General features: G+C 42.8%; 1 protein-coding gene across 2 annotated transcripts in view; it reads left to right on the top strand.

Moving 5' to 3' along the window:
- LOC126213318 (uncharacterized) overlaps positions 1–16,382 on the top strand; it is a 37,132-nt gene extending 20,750 nt beyond the window's left edge. For both annotated transcript variants that reach the window (XR_007541139.1, XM_049941004.1), the window contains one exon: positions 15,921–16,382. The gene's annotated coding sequence lies outside the window, so the exon portion shown is untranslated. The remainder of the gene's footprint in view (positions 1–15,920) is intronic.
- Positions 16,383–17,726: the final 1,344 nt, after the last annotated feature.

Genomic DNA, 17,726 nt, shown 5'->3' with positions numbered 1-17,726 from the left:
GGCGCCAGGTGGAAATGGCATGGCAAACCGTTCCACAGGACTACATCCAGCATCTCTACGATCGTCTCCATGGGAGAATAGCAGCCTGCATTGCTGCGAAAGGTGGATATACACTGTACTAGTGCCGACATTGTGCATGCTCTGTTGCCTGTGTCTATGTGCCTGTGGTTCTGTCAGTGTGATCATGTGATGTATCTGACCCCAGGAATGTGTCAATAAAGTTTCCCCTTCCTGGGACAATGAATTCACGGTGTTCTTATTTGAATTTCCAGGAGTGTATTAACTGAAGATCGAAATACCTATTACGCCAAATGAAGATGAGTCAAAGCTTGAAATGTGTATTGCCATAAATAATAATACATACATTGAATGATTTCTGTATCTCTTGAAATAGTGTAGTTGTAATTTAGACTGGTATAGACTAGCTGGTTGCGATAGGCATACTTTCAGAACATGCGCAGACTGACAGGTACTGACACTGTTGTAAAGAGGTTGCTTGCAGTTAACCGTGCAAGTCATTTCTACATCTACACTCTGCAAACCACTATGAGGTGCATGGCAGAGGGTATGTCATTTTGTACCAGTTATTGGGGTTTCTTCCCTTCCATACACACATGGAGCACAGGTAGAAAGATTGTTTGAATGCCTCTGTGCATGGTGTAATTATTCTAATCTTATCCTCTTAATCTCTATGTGTGTGTGATACATAGGGGATTGTAATACATTCATAGAGTAATCATGTGAAGTTGGTTCTGAAAACTTTGTTAGTAGATTTTCTCAGGATAGTGTACATCTATCTTAGTCTTCCAGATCTGTTCTTCAGTATGTCTCGACACTCTCCCACAGATTAAACAAACCTGTGACCATCCATGCTGCCATTCTCTGTTATGTTCAGTATCCCATGTTAGTTCTATTTCAATACGGGTCCCACACACTTGAGCAACTGGTTGCACAAACGATTTGTAAGCAATCTCCTTTGTAGATTGATTACTCTTCCCCACTACTTCCACCAATAAACTGTAGTCTACCACCTGCTTTGCCTAAGACTGAGCCTATGTGATGATTCAGTTTCTCACCCCTATGAAGTGTTACACCCAGATATTTGTAAGAGTTGACTGATTCCAACAGTGACTCATTGATATTGTGGTCATAGGATACTACATTTTTTTCGTTTTGTGAAGTGCACAGTTCTACATTTCTGAACATTTAAAGCACGTTGCCAATCTTTGCACCACTTTGAAATCTGAGACCAGACCTGACTGAATTTTTACGCAACTTCTTTCAGACAGTACTTCATCTGCAAAAAGTCTGAAGTTACTATTAATATTTTCTGCAAGGCCATTGAGATACATAAACAGCAATGGTCCCAGCGCACTTCTCTGGGGCACACCCAAAGTTACTTCATCTGATGACCCTCTATTCAAGATACCATGTTACAGCCTTCCTACCAAAAAGTCCTCAGTCCAGTGAGAAAGAGAATTTTACACCATGTTTGAGTTCTGGGTCACGTTCGTCAGCACTCGCACAATTTGTGGTAAGTTTTCTGTGCATAACCCAGAGTTGTGTGTGAAAGGTTGCCTGGGTTCGTGTTGTTACTGAGTAACAGATTGGGGTCGTGTGCAGTGGAGGAACTGCTGGATTCTGGCCTCAGTCTGGCTTTTCTTCATACATATTGGTGGTCTCCCACTAAATGTGACAGAAAACTTGAAAGTTTTCCTCTTTGCAGATGACGCGAGTGTAACGCGATGGATGTGCAATGTAATGTAAATGGGCTGATAAGTAACATCAGCACCTGGCTTCCAGAAAACAGATTAACACTCGACTGCAAAAAAATGTAATGTGTGCAGCTTTTTGACAGGGATCTTGTGTAAAATCAAAATTTCACTCTCTGAAGCCGGCTGGTCAGTAAGTGAAGTAAACACTTCTCTTTTCTACCATCTCTGTGGACTAACCACAAGTTTACAAACTTTGTATAGACCATCACTCAAATGTCTCATGGTTGGCCAGCCACTGTAATCTGCTTTCTTGCTTTACACTCTTCTGTTTTTAGCGTCTCGCTGTTGTTTTCTTGTCCTCTTTTGTTCCTTTTAGTGTTCGTTGCCTTTCCTTCATTCTTGTGGTTTTTCTTTTCTTTCCGTTTTGTGTTGTATATCTCGTCTGTTTTATTCTCACACTTGTGGAATTGCTTTTTAGAAACAAGAAACTGATGACCTCGTTGTTTGGTCTCCCCCCCCCCCCTTCCCCTCTTTTAAACCAACCAACCATCAGATCTCTTGGAATTCTGACTGGCAATGAAACTGGCTGCCTGTCAGAATTCTGAGTCTGGCCATGTGCGTGATCTGGCAACACTGTAAGATGTGGAAGTTTCTGGGGCAAGTGTCATCTTCAACTCGAGATATTGTAGTGCTGAATCTACTCGTGGTGTAGTGGTAAATATCATTTGATGTCAAGAGTTTGACTCTACTCCTTCATTTATTTTTTAAACTGCATTTTGCATTTAAAAGTACGAGACATGCAGCGATGCAATTCGTGCACGGAGACGTGCTCTCTGCATTTTTAACTGTCATTCATTATAAACAGTTAACAGATGCGTGCAAAGTGTCTTCGCATTCTTCGGGATAGGAAAAGAGCTATCTGGATTTCATTCACTGGTTCTTTTAACAGTTCCATCTCTTCCTCTGTTGTGTGGACCAACCTCCATTGGCTCTCTGGGACCAAGATCCATTCCCCAATTTCTGGCCTGACAGTAGCAGAAAGTGTCATGGATCCTATTACTATCTCAAACACCTTGGGCCGCCATTTTGTAGAAGTTTCGAGCTCCTCCCACTATCACCCTGCCTTCCTCCATCAGAAACGAGCACAGGAGGCTCGGGCGATACCCTTCTCTTCTCTGAATTGTGAGGGAGCGAGATTGTGCTCTCAGTTTGTCCCGATCCTCCACACCAGGGCCAGATGCCAAACACCTTCCTTCCAGCTACCTCCCCATTTCTCTCACCAGCTGTGTTTGGAAGGTGATGGAACGTACGGTTAATGCCTGGCTGGTATGGTGGCTCAAGTCTTGCACTTTACTGGCTAATGCACAGTGTGGATTTTGAGTGCGGCGTTCTGCAGTTGACCATCTTTTTACTTTGTCGACCTATTTCACGAATGGTTTTCTGCGGAAATCCCAGACTGTGTCCATGTTTTTCGATTTGGAGAAGGCCTAAGACAGCCTCTGGAGAACTAGTATCCTCCATACTCTGTATATGTGGGGCTTCCATGGCCGCCTGCCCTGTTTTTTTTTTGTTTTTTTTTTTTTTGTTTTTTTTCCCCCCCAGGTATTTGTAAAAGACAGTTTTCAAGGTGTGTGTGGATTCTGCCTTGTTGGACACCTTTATCCGGGCAAACAGAGTGCCTCAGGGTTCAGTCCTGAGCATCGTCCTCTTTGCTATCGCCATTAACCCTCTAATGGACTGTCTCCCACAGGGCATCTCTGGCTCCCTTTTTGTTGATGATTTTGCCACCTATTGCAGTTCTCCACAGACCTGTCTCACTGAGCAGCATCTTCAATGATGTCTTGATCATATTTACCCCTGGAGCGTCGACAGTGGCTTTCGCTTTTCTACTGACAAAACCGTTTGTATGAATTTCTGGTGGCGCAGTTGGTTTCACCCACCATCTTTCCATCTTGGGCCTGTTGCCCTTCTGTTCGTTGAAACTACGAAATCCCTGGGGCTCTTGCTCAATAGGAAACTCTGTTGGTCTTCCCATGTGTCTTACCTAGCAGCTGGCTGTATGCAGTTCCTCAATGTCTTGAGTGTCCTCAGTGGTACTTCCTGGAGTGCCGATTGAACCACCCTCCTTTGTTTGTACCAGTCCCTCGTCCGTTTGAAACTCGACTACGGTTTTTTGTTTGTGCGTCTGCACGTCCATCCCTCTTAAACTGTCTCAGCACTATTCACCATTGTAGCATCCTTTAGGCCACTGGCACCTTTTACACTAGCCCATTTGAGAGTCTGTATGCTAAAGCTGCTGGACTACCACTGTCCTACTGTCGTGACTTTCCCCTTGGCATGTATGCATGCCGTTTGCCATGTATGGCCACCCACCCCATGCCTCCTTCTTTGATGATTCGTTTGATTGCCAGTATGGGTCACGCCCCTCTTCTCTGTTGTCTCCTGGAGTCCGCTGTCGGCACATGCTATGGTGGGCTTACCTGCACACTACCTGCAGCTTTCCCGGTGGGTGTTGAACCCTTATCCACCTTGGCTTCATCAAGCGGCCCATGTTAACCTTTGCCTTCATTTGCTTTCTAAAGACACTACTCCAGCCTTACTCTTATCATCTTCAGTTTCACGACCTTCCCATGGAACTTCGCAATAGTACCTTTGTATGCACTGACGGCTCTCGGACTGACTGTGGGGTCGGGTGTGCCTTCATCATTGGCACCCCTGTCTTTCAATATCGGCTTCCGGCATACTGCTCAGTATATACAACTGAGCTCTCCACCCTGTATCAGGCCACGGAGTACATTGGCAACACGGCCTTTTCAATTGTGTCCTCTGTTCAGACACTCGCAGCACCCTTCAAAGTCTGTGCACTGTACAGTGCCCATCCCCTAGTGCAGCAGGTCCAAGAAAACTGTCACTTATTCACTCTTGGTGGAGCCAATGTGACGTTTCTGTGGGTTCCTGGTCATGTCGGTCTGCCAGGAAACGAGGCTGCTGCCGTGGCTGCAGTCCTCGTACCTCAGCCCGCGAGTTCCTGTATTCCCTCGGATGATCCCTGTGTTGCCGTCTGTCAGGAGGTGGTGTCCCTTCAGCATCGCCAATGGTCCTCCTTCACAGGAATAAGCTCCGGCTTATTAAACCTCTCCCAGTGGCTCGGACGACCTCCTCTCGATCCTCCCGCCGGGACGAGGCCATTTTAACCAGGCTGTGTATAGGGCAGTGCCTTTTTAGCCATGGTAATTTGATAAGTGACGCGTTGTACACGTTGCGCCCGAGTTTTTAACTGTCCACCACTTCCTAATGGGATGCCCATTTTTTAACCATTTACGTTCCTGCTTGGGTTTGCCGTCTGAGTTATCAGCCGTTTTAGCATATGACGTGCAGACTGTCGACTGAGTTTTACTTTTTATCCACGAAAGCAATATGGCGAAGGCCATGTAATTTTTATTTTTGGACCTCCGTTTCTGTATAGCGTCGTTTTGACCCTTTTTCCACGTGCCTGTTTTTAGCTGTCTTCTATTATGTCAATTGGGACTTATGTATAGTTGTTCTTTAACTCCTCTGTCTTCATGTTCTGTAGTTTTGACTAGTGCAAGTATGACCCCAGTTTTTTGCGCCCTAAAGCAAAACGAAACCGAAACCAATGTTATTAAACGTTTCACTGCCCATCTGCAGAAAGTTTATATAAATCATCGGGTTTTGAGTGTAAGATTTCCCTTAGCTGGTTTTCGCGAGTCAATCTCTCTCATTTTAAGCTGTTCTATGGACCAGTGTCTTGGTTTCTTCTTCTGCTCATGAACAGAAGAAGTGTCTACTTCGAACTTTGTTTTTATGTGTACGGGCTTGGTTGACACGTCTGCAGCTATACAAGGACATGTTTGACAAACAAGTTTGTTGACGGGAGCCTTAAGGAGGTGGTGGAGTTACTATTTTTCACAGTTAGGGTGTGTTCCCCTTATTGAGCAGAAGAAAATGCTGGGTGAGAAAGGATATGAAGAGATTTCACAGCATTGTGTACAGTAGAGGAACATTTCGGAGGTGACGGTTATATCAGTATGTCACTTTTGACGAGACAGTTAAGTCTCACATCACGGGTTGCAATGGAAGGCCTAAAGGTTACACTAGACAATGACAAATGGCATACAGTGCTAAGCCAACTGTTTTTTTCACACCACATCCATGAAATGTCTCCATTTCCAGTAATTGCCGTGTCAGTTGCACATTAAAAACTTTATACTGCTCACTTTTGACCTCAGTTATTTATTCACAGCAAGAGATTCGGAGTAATACTTGTTTTGGTCAAAACCCAGACACCCAGAGTGCCTCGAAATGTACCTTCTTATATAATTAAATATGGCTGGTGGTTTCAGTAATACGCACGTTGCAAAGAACAAAAACTCAAAAGTGTTTACCAGACTGCACCTGGATGTGATGCAGAAGTCGTAAGATACTCTTAGCAGTGCCAGATGTGTGGGTAGTTTGAGTGGAGTGAGCTGGTATCCGACGAATAGTCTGCAGCCACTGTTGGACTGCTGTGTCAGCTTCATCGTTGCACGTAAATCGCTACCCTCTCCTGAACTTCTTCAGCAGACCAAAAATATGGAAATCGTTATGCCTTACAAGTCTGCTGTCACAGCTCGTACTGGCCAGAGCCTTGTCTTTGCTGCTGCCAAATCTGCATCCTGCAGACGTACACTCCAGGTGCAGCCCACCATAAATCGCATGTTGATAGCACGTTCTAGGGCCGACCCCAAGCTTTCTCCACATGTACTCTCAAAACCAGTGTGAGGTGCACTGTGCCAAGTTACTATAATCCGTTCCTCAAAAGAATAAACCTGATGTAAATAAACACAAACGCAATTATTGGTCAGAAGCCATAGCACACGTACACGGGCACTGTTACACTCTTGGAAATAGTTACTACTTATGTAGTAGATATCTTATTACTAAGTTACGTTAAATGAAACTGTTAGATATTCATATGTATTAACAGCCATCAATGATTTTCTTAATCACACTTTAGCTATGTTCTTTTTATTTCAAAAATCGTGTACAGTCACAGCCTCTGCAGTGTTGTGCTCTGATTGTCGCGCTGTTAATGTGCAGTCAGAAAATGGCTGAGGCTGCTTTCTGTTCCGTAATGAAATACACAAGTGGAACACGGTTGAAAAGTGCTGAGAAGTAGGCTGTTCTGAATGTTTTCCATAAATGTACGGAGATAATCGGCTTTGAAGTTTTCCTGCATTCTATATACTGCAGGTGATGTACAGACAATGGATGCAGGCAGAGTGCAGTCGGTAGTGCATTAGAATGTGTACCAAATTCTGTTATTCGTGCATTAGTTCAAATCTCCAGAGTATAAATTTTTTCCTTGTTCAATTTGAAATACCTACATCTTGTAATTATAAAACTCATCTTTTTTATGTTTTTACTTGCATATGGGACCTGAAATTCCTGTTTCCATTTCAAATACAAATTCTTAATTATCAATGTTTTACGAAAGACTGTTCATAAGTTGTTTAAATTAAGAAAACACAACAAATTAATTTTTTAAGGTAAAAGTGAAAAAACGCCCTGTTAGATAAGTATCGTAGCAACTTGAAAAACAATAATTTTCACAGCATCGAGCACATCATACAAATGCTGCATTTTTACATTTGCTACTGGAGCAGTACAATATGAACCCAACAGAACTCATCTGGAGCCAAGCTGCGGGATTTGGCCCGAGAAGTAACGAGACTGTTAAGCTGCCGGACGTACCGGAACTAACGCGCGCAACCTTTTCACACGTCACTGCCGAATACTTGTGGGCTGTAGGACGGCTCGTCGTAAAAGAATACGAGAAAATGCTGCGTCTAGTTGCCTTCGTGGATTTTATTGTTGAAAGGCTCATTATCACTGAAGCAGGTGACAATTCCAGAACTGAAATGTATTTCTTGGATTCGGATAAGGAAGGAGTTAAGAGATTACCAGAAGACTGACTGTAATTAATACCTTCAGTGGCTTCAATATTTAACTATGCGGTGAAATCCTTCAATGCTCTCTTACATTACACACAGCTTATGCAGAAAAATTACCATGTGGTTAAGTCAGGAATTTTCATCATTCTTGTTTCCAATCACAACAGTACGTTACCTAAAAAATGGTAACATGTTGCGGTTTTTGTCTAGTCGTCTAAGGAGCATATTGTGGGAGACTTGCAGTGTACTATTTCATTCCGCTTAAAAATTAAATGACATTCGAAAGCTGTATTGCTCCTCTGCTTGTCTCTTTTTATGTGTGAACTGCTGCTGGCCACTTCACTGCAGGTTAGCTGTACCAGCTGACAGACCAGTGCTGTCAAAGTTAAATATGCCTGTAAAGCTGTTGTCCCGTGTTATCACGAAGTCGATGTGTCCATTACACACAGCACAAAACATATCCTCATTATTGTACTTGACAGTATTTGAGACAGCTTGGCTGCAGTCCCACGTGAAACAGAAATCCAATGAGGTTCCAGCAAACGCGGAAGGATACTTAGTATAATGTTTAAACAGGTTTATTCTTACAATTAACGGATTATAGATGTACCTTTTGCTGTACAAGCCTTTAGTAGCCACACTCTTTCACAGAATTGCCACATAGAACTGGATGTTGTACGATGTACATCTAAAGTGAAGAGCCAAAAGTGGCTTTTCATTACCTTTGTTCTGATTCTGACGATGATCTTCTTATATCATCGTTTAAAGACGCTGGCCATTCCATTCAACTGCTCTTCAGAGTACTTTGCTGTCTCTGACAGAATTACAATGTCATTGGCAAAAGTTTTTAATCGTTCTCCCTGTACTTTGATTTCTACTTCAAATTTGTCTTTGGTTTCGTTCACTGCTCGCTCAGTGTACAGATTCAGTAACATCGTGGATAGGCAGCAATCCTGTCTTGCTCCCTTCTCAATCACTACTTCCTTTTTATGGCTCCTTGAACCTTACAACTGCCATCTGCGACCTGTAAAGGTTTGAAATAGCTTCCACTCCCTGTATTAACCCCTGCAACATGCAGTAAAATTGTGTACAGGGTGTTACAAAAAGGTACGGCCAAACTTTCAGGAAACATTCCTCACACACAAAGAAAGAACATATGTTATATGGACATGTTTCCGGAAACGCTTACTTTCCATGTTAGCTCATTTTGTTACTTCTCTTCAAATCACATTAATCATGGAATGGAAACACACAGCAACAGAACGTACCAGCGTGACTTCAAACACTTTGTTACAGGAAATGTTCAAAATGTCCTCTGTTAGCGAGGATACACGCATCCACCCTCCGTCGCATGAAATCCCTGGTGCACTGATGCAGCCCTGGAGAATGGCGTATTGCATCACAGCCGTCCACAATACGAGCACGAAGAGTCTCTACATTTGGTACCGGGGTTGCGTAGACAAGAGCTTTCAAATGCCCCCATAAATGAAAGTCAAGAGGGTTTAGGTCAGGAGAGCGTGGAGGCCACAGAATTGGTCCGCCTCTACCAATCCATCGGTCACCGAATCTGTTGTTGAGAAGCGTACGAACACTTCGACTGAAATGTGCAGGAGCTCCATCGTGCATGAACCGCATGTTGTGTCGTACTTGTAAGGGCACATGTTCTGGCAGCACAGGTAGAGTATCCCGTATGAAATCATGATAACGTGCTCCATTGAGCGTAGGTGGAAGAACATGGGGCACAATCAAGGCATCACCAATAATGCCTGCCCAAACGTTCACAGAAAATGTGTGGTGATGACGTGATTGCACAATTGCGTGTGGATTCTTGCCAGCCCACACATGTTGATTGCGGAAATTTATAATTTGATCACGTTGTAATGAAGCCTCATCCGTAAAGAGAACATTTGCACTGAAATGAGGATTGACACATTGTCGGGTGAACCATTCGCAGAAGTGTACCCGTGGAGGCCAATCAGCTGCTGATAGTGCCTGTACACGGTACGGAAACAACTGGTTCTCCCGCACCACTCTCCATACAGTGACGTAGTCAACGTTACCTTGTACAGCAGCAACTTCTCTGACGCTGACATTAGGGTTATCGTCAACTGCACGAAGAATTGCCTCGTCCATTGCAGGTGTCCTCGTCGTTCTAGGTATTCTCCAGTTGTGCGTCATAGGCTGGAATGTTTCATGCTCCCTAAGGCGCTGATCCATTGCTTCGAACGTCTTCCTGTCGGGACAACTTCGTTCTGGAAATCTGTCTCGATAGAAACGTACCGCACCACGGCTATTGCCCCGTGCTAATCCGTACATCAAATGGGCATCTGCCAACTCCGCACTTGTAAACATTGCACTGACTGCAAAACCACGTTCGTGATGAACACTAACCTGTTGATGCTCCGTACTGATGTGCTTGATGCTAGTACTGTAGAGCAATGAGTCGCATGTCAACACAAGCACCGAATTCAACATTACCTTCCTTCAGTTGGGCCAACTGGCGGTGAATCAAGGAAGTACAGTACATAGTGACGAAACTAAAATGAGCTCTAACATGGAAATTAAGCGTTTCCGGACACAAGTCCACATAACATCTTTTCTTTATTTGTGTGTGAGGAATGTTTCCTGAAAGTTTGGCCGTACCTTTTTGTAACACGCTGTATAAATTCTGTATGTTGGAAAGTTTATCTTTTATTGCCTATTGAGTCTGTCATTTTTTTTATCATGAGCAGCATCTACTAAAATGTGCAGTACTAATTTATGCCTGCTCGTTGGAAATCAAAGGTTTATGACGGTGGGATCCATGTTGTATAATAAAATATAGTTACTAAAAATTTATTAATTTTTAATTTCGGACTGCTGGTTATTAATATGGGTGCTACAGGCTTCAGAAAATTCAGGCGATCAAAAGCATACTGACATACGGTAGAAATTTATAGCAGCTCAGCTGCAGTTGGCACTGAATTTTCAGACCGTCTGAAATACTTTTTGAACTAATTAAGTTTGGGCTAATATAAGTATGTTGTTGAACAGAGGGAAAGTAGCCCTTTCATTAGAAAGTAGTATCTCGTTTGGAATCTATGTAAGAGTGGATAAGATTTTGCCTATGGCTAGATTCACGAAATTTTATAATTGTAATAACTTTGATTGCCATCATTTCTGAGAAAACTGATCACTTTAAGATTGGAAAACCAACTGAATAGTGAGAATAATGAAGTTTTGTGAGGGAATTTGGTTCTACAATTTAGATAATATGCTTGCCATGCAGGAATTGAACTTAAAAATGTTGCAAGAGAGAAAAGAATGAAAACATAAGACATAAATACGTGATGCATACAAAGTAGGACAGTGGGACCCACCCATCTACATTTAAATGGACACTCGACAAATTGCATTTAAGTGTCGGGCAGAGGGTTCATAGAACTACCTTCACAATAATTCTATATTATTCAAATCTCATACAACATACTTCAAAAACAAACACCTAGATATCTTTCCGTACGAGCATTGGTTTCCCTTATTTTATTATGATGATCATTTCTCCTTATGTGGGTCGGTGTAAAGATATTTTCGCATTAAGAGGAGAAAGTTAGTTATTGAAATTTCGTGAGAAGATTGTCGCAGCATTTTTGAAATTTTGTTTTAATGATGTCCACCATAAATGCTGTATTATTTCAGTGACACTCTCTCCCCTATTTCCCGACAATAAAAACATGCCCTCCTTTGAACTTTCTCTTTTTACTCCGTCAGTCCTATCTGGTAAGGATACCACACGGCACAGCAGTATTCTAAAACAGCCTGCACAAGCATAGTGTAAGCAGTCTCTTTAGTAGATCTGTTAAATTTTCTAATGTTCTGCCAATAAAATGCAGGCTTTGAGCCTTCTCCACATCATTTTGTGTGTGTTCCTCCGAATTTAAGTTGTTAATAATTGTAATTACTATGTATTCAGTTCAATTTATGAGCTTTAGATTTGACTTATTTATCGTGTAACCAAAGTTTAACGGATTCGTTGTAGCACTCATGTGGATGACCTCACACTTTTCATTATTTAGGGTCAATCACGAATTTTCTCACCGTACAGATATGTTTTCTAAATTTTTTTCCAATTTTTTATTTATTTATTTATTTTTTTCCTTCTGATGATTTTACTGGTCGATAAATGACAGCATCATCTGCAAACAACGTAAGGCAGCTGCTCAGATTGTCTCCCAAATTGGATATATAGATAAGGGCCTGTAACACTACCTTGGGGAATGTCAGAAATCACTTCTGTTTTACTCAATGACTTTCCATCAGTTACTATGAACTGTGACCTCTCTGACAGGAATTCATGAATCCAGTTGCATAACAGATGACATTCCATAAGCATGCAATTTGATTACAAGCTGCTTGTGAGGTGCGGTGTCAAAAGCCTTCTGGAAATCTAGAAATACAGAATCCGTTTGAAATCCCTTGTCAGTAGCACTCAATACCTCATGTGACTAAACAGCTAGTTGTTTCACATGAGTGATACTTTCTAAATCTGGGTTGGCTGAGTGTCAATAGACCATTCTCAAACACAATATATGTTCCAAAATCCTGCTGCATATCGATGTTAATGATATGGGCCTGCAATTTAGAGGATTAGTCCTACTACTTTTGTTGAGTATTGGTGTGATCTGTTCAACTTCCCAGTCATTGGGTATGGTTGTTTCGCCGAGCAAATGGTTGTATACGATTGTTAAGTATGGAGCTATAGTGTCGGTATACTCTGAAAGGAACTAATTGGTATACAGCCTGGACTGGAAGACTTGCTTTTGTTAAGAGATTTAAGTTGCTTCATTTCACCGAGGATATGTACTTCTACATTACTCACGTTGGCAGCTGTTCTTGATTTGAATTCTGGAATATTTACTTCGTCGTCTTTCATGAGGGAATTTCAGAAGGCTGTGTTTAGTAACTCCACTTTGGCAGCACTGTTGTCGATAGTAGTCCTATTGCTATTGCTCAGAGAAGACGTTGATTGTGTCTTGCTGCTTGCATTCAAATAGTCATTCTTCCCATGCTCCGTACATTAATGGAACACGAAGAAACCATAATAAATAGTACAATAGGGAGTACCTTGTGCCATGCACTTAACAGTTGTTTGCAGACTGTAGATGTAGATGTATATCTGCAGTTCAGTGCCTTGAACCAAACAAACTTGTCAGTATTTGCCTTGCCCTTCTTCGTTTGGTTTCAGTATTTACTGTTACTGCCATTCGGTATGGATTCCACTCTTTGAGAAATATTGTAAGGTAAGAAATATTGTAAGCAGTGTGCTTCGTAGAGATATCCCATTTCCCTAGTATTCTTTAAATTTGCTGAAGTCTGCCGTACACTTTAACCTGCAATTGAATCTATGTGTTCGTTCCATCTTGTTCCCATATTGTGGCGTGGTAACGAGACGATTGTCTGCAGAATTGGTGAGTGGAGGGACATTTAGAAGACATTCTCGAGAAGTATGGACAGGATGAAAGCACACGTGTTAAGACCTCGGGGAATAACTTGCACATTTTACTAACTGGAGCTACAGAAGATAGTTTGGAATATATTCGGCAAATAATTGTGGATGTTAGGTGCAAGTGCTGTCCTGAAGGCATGGTGGGCTGCATCAGTCAGGAGACTGCAAATTGAGGTACCTACACTCCTGGAAATGGAAAAAAGAACACATTGACACCGGTGTGTCAGACCCACCATACTTGCTCCGGACACTGCGAGAGGGCTGTACAAGCAATGATCACACGCACGGCACAGCGGACACACCAGGAACCGCGGTGTTGGCCGTTGAATGGCGCTAGCTGCGCAGCATTTGTGCACCGCCGCCGTCAGTGTCAGCCAGTTTGCCGTGGCATACGGAGCTCCATTGCAGTCTTTAACACTGGTAGCATCCCGCGACAGCGTGGACGTGAACCGTATGTGCAGTTGACGGACTTTGAGAGAGGGCGTATAGTGGGCATGCGGGAGGCCGGGTGGACGTACCGCCGAATTGCTCAACACGTGGGGCGTGAGGTCTCCACAGTACATCGATGTTGTCGCCAGTGGTCGGCGGAAGGTGCACGTGCCCGTCGACCTGGGACCGGACCGCAGCGACGCACGGATGCACGCCAGGACAGTAGGATCCTACGCAGTGCCGTAGGGGACCGCACCGCCACTTCCCAGCAAATTAGGGACACTGTTGCTCCTGGGGTATCGGCGAGGACCATTCGCAACCGTCTCCATGAAGCTGGGCTACGGTCCCGCACACCGTTAGGCCGTCTTCCGCTCACGCCCCAACATCGTGCAGCCCGCCTCCAGTGGTGTCGCGACAGGCGTGAATGGAGGGACGAATGGAGACTTCAGCGATGAGTCGCTTCTGCCTTGGTGCCAATGATGGTCGTATGCGTGTTTGGCGCCGTGCAGGTGAGCGCCACAATCAGGACTGCATACGACCGAGGCACACAGGGCCAACACCCGGCATCATGGTGTGGGGAGCGATCTCCTACACTGGCCGTACACCACTGGTGATCGTCGAGGGGACACTGAATAGTGCACGGTACATCCAAACCGTCATCGAACCCATCGTTCTACCATTCCTAGACCGGCAAGGGAACTTGCTGTTCCAACAGGACAATGCACGTCCGCATGTATCCCGTGCCACCCAACGTGCTCTAGAAGGTGTAAGTCAACTACCCTGGCCAGCAAGATCTCCGGATCTGTCCCCCATTGAGCATGTTTGGGACTGGATGAAGCGTCGTCTCACGCGGTCTGCACGTCCAGCACGAACGCTGGTCCAACTGAGGCGCCAGGTGGAAATGGCATGGCAAGCCGTTCCACAGGACTACATCCAGCATCTCTACGATCGTCTCCATGGGAGAATAGCAGCCTGCATTGCTGCGAAAGGTGGATATACACTGTACTAGTGCCGACATTGTGCATGCTCTGTTGCCTGTGTCTATGTGCCTGTGGTTCTGTCAGTGTGATCATGTGATGTATCTGACCCCAGGAATGTGTCAATAAAGTTTCCCCTTCCTGGGACAATGAATTCACGGTGTTCTTATTTCAATTTCCAGGAGTGTATATGAGCTGACTGATTCCAATTGTGATTAATTCATAGTGTCGTCATCTTACAGTTTAGCACATTTGAAGCAAATTCCTGATGATTGCAGAACTTTGAAGACCTGTCAAAACCTAGCTCAGTATTTGTGCATTTTTATATTGCATTTTAATAACAGTAGTAGTAGTAGTAGTAGTAGTAGTAGTAGTAGTAGGGAAAACGGTGTATGTTTCAAGGAAATGGTGAAGAATAGTATTGGCCAAGAGTGCCTTCTGAAATGAGAATAACTGTCTGTTGAATAAGCACATCAGCTGACACAGTTGAAAAAAATTTTGTGAAGACCTCTTTTTATTGAGTGATCTGACATGTGGATATGAAACTTATTCATTAACAAAATAGAAGAAAGCTTGCTTCAAGTTGAGGAAATTTCATTCTCCTTGAGAGAACTAGTTGGACTTAGCAATTCAGAATGCTTACCATCACAGTCTCAAATTAAGAAACCCAGTTTTTGCTTTTATCCAAAAAAAGAAAATTCCTGCCCCGAGATACTTGTTGCCAAACACGGACCCTCAGGTGCCATTTTGCACTTGCTATTTTCGAGAAAATTTTTTAGAACACTGTATCTTTGGAACACTTGTAGATTTGTTTTGCCTTTTTGCTGAAATATAACTTTATGATTACAGTGGTCTGCTAGGTTTGGAAATGTGTGGAAAGTAGTCTTGTGTTAGCTTCCTGACATTTTTAAAAAATGGAATAAATTTTCTTTGGGTGCTCCTTCTGTTGAAGCTGAGCTAAGTGTGAAAGTAAAAGCTGAACTAAGCGTGAAAGTAAATTCTGTGTACTCAGATGTGCCATGACCTTCCTATACACTGTTTCCTCAAACTTTTTGAAAACTCTGGCAGCAAAGAAATTAACAGTAACTGTGTAAGTTATCTCTTTTGACCTTCTTTACGAAGTGGTTTCACTGTCAGCAAATTGAACACACTTGATATGCTTTGCAGAGGTGACTGAGTACAAAACTAATATGAGGCGTGTTGATCTGTACAGTCCTACTTGAAATTTCATGACTCTCGTGGGAGTCTTTACTATTTAATGATGTAATAATTGCTTAATTTTATCTTTGTTCATCTCCTACAGCTACATGAGATGTAGTCATGCTTGAGAAACACTGACTCCTATTATTAACTGTTTCAGACTGTCAATGGACAAATCAGAGGAGCAGTCGATGTCAGAATTAGGACAGTGTGGAGGGAGGATACGGGTCATTAGTGTTGTCGGCAGAGAGAGACGCACCTCGGTGATCCAGTCGGAACATTCAGATGGCTGAGTGTGGCTGCGACTGGGACAACTTTACCGTCGTCTCCGTGTGTTGCTGCGTGTTTAATTTATTATGAATGCGTCGTGTGACATTCTTTACAGGTTTGGACCTGGAGATATATGTACGTTTCATTTGTGGAGAGTGTGAAGTGGCTCGTTCAGGTGCCTTTCTGGAAGAAGACTGTGCAGTAGTGACTGAGCGTTAGGTCACTGCTAGTTAACAGTTTTGTAACTTTCTTTTTCACTTTTGTGCCACATTGCTGTCAACAGAGTGATACTGTTATTTTTTTTCTTGCGACTAGTTTGTAATAAAACTGAATGAACAATTTTACCACTTTATATTAGTGAGAGGCTGATTCATACCTTTACACTTCAGCTGTGCCTTCTCTACCCTCCTTCAAACGGAGAGTTGTGTGGTGTGCAGAAAGACACTTGTTGTTTCCCAGAGTGTTTACTGTGTTGAATGTACACTGAATGTGGAAGGTTCTACATACTGGATCAGGAACTGAGCCCAGACACCTCACTCCGTAGTGATCAGTGCGAGCACACCGCAGTGGCGAGACTGTGTTTGCAAGGTGAATGGGTTCGAGTCCTAGTCTGGTGTGTTTGCACGCACTCGTATAACCTGATAGACAAACATCAACCTTATGAAGTGTTGCTCAGCAGACAGACATGTTTAAATGCAGATTAAAGCCCCCCCCCCCCCTTCCAATTATAAAGTCTCTCTGATGAGCACTTATATTCAGTTAGTGTCTCTCTATATGTTTCCCACACGACATTGTGTTTGTCTTTATATGTACGAGTGACTGTGTGTGCTCTGTTGTGTTGAATACCCACACCGTTGGTTTGATACAGGTTGATGTGCAAAACTGCTTTCACACTACACACTTCCGTTGTTGTAGCGATCTGCTCCAGCTGCTGCAGACGCGGTATTGAAGCTGAAAGTGTCAATCAAAGTTGCGGAGAAATATTCGTCTGTGCTCTGTTGCATAGCAGTCAGATTTGCTTCCAGTTCATAGAAATGTCCAACATTGGTGGATTTAAATGATCCGTGAAATTACTTCTTTTCCGAAGAAAGCATCAAACTATTAAATTAGAACTGAATGCTCCCATCGAAAATGTTCTCGAGCTGGTATTCATTAATACATCATAATAGAAGTATACGTCAATTGTGGAATAAACACGTACCTTCTTGAAATGAACAGTCTTTTATTGAATTTTGTGTCAATGAAATTCTTCTCGTAACATGAATTATCTGTTCACTGGTTTATATACAGATATATGATACAATTTCCTTGTAAATCTCGCAGTGTTGTCGATTTCTACTTCACAAAAATGAAAACTCTTAATTACTTCTTAACGAGAACAAAGACTTCCTACACTAACAAAATTATGAGTGCTAACCGCCTTAGTGCAATAAAGAATATATATATATATATATATATATATATATATATATAATCTCACACACACACACACACCATTATGTCAAGTCACGCTGCTTTCTCTCATATTGCATGATACATCGTATATGCCTCTCTTGTGGACGAACATTTTTGGGCGAAAACAAACAAGATGTTTCACACAACACTATGTCGATGATTGCCCATGACGCAGTATACTATTAATGTCCACTATATAGAAATATCTGTAGTAACTTTTTCTTATTAGTCAGTATACTAT

Source organism: Schistocerca nitens, chromosome 11, assembly GCF_023898315.1.
Source record: "Schistocerca nitens isolate TAMUIC-IGC-003100 chromosome 11, iqSchNite1.1, whole genome shotgun sequence".
NCBI classification, from domain to species: domain Eukaryota; kingdom Metazoa; phylum Arthropoda; class Insecta; order Orthoptera; family Acrididae; genus Schistocerca; species Schistocerca nitens.
The sequence above is the reverse complement of the archived record's forward strand: the minus strand, read 5'-3'. Positions and strand labels throughout refer to the sequence as shown.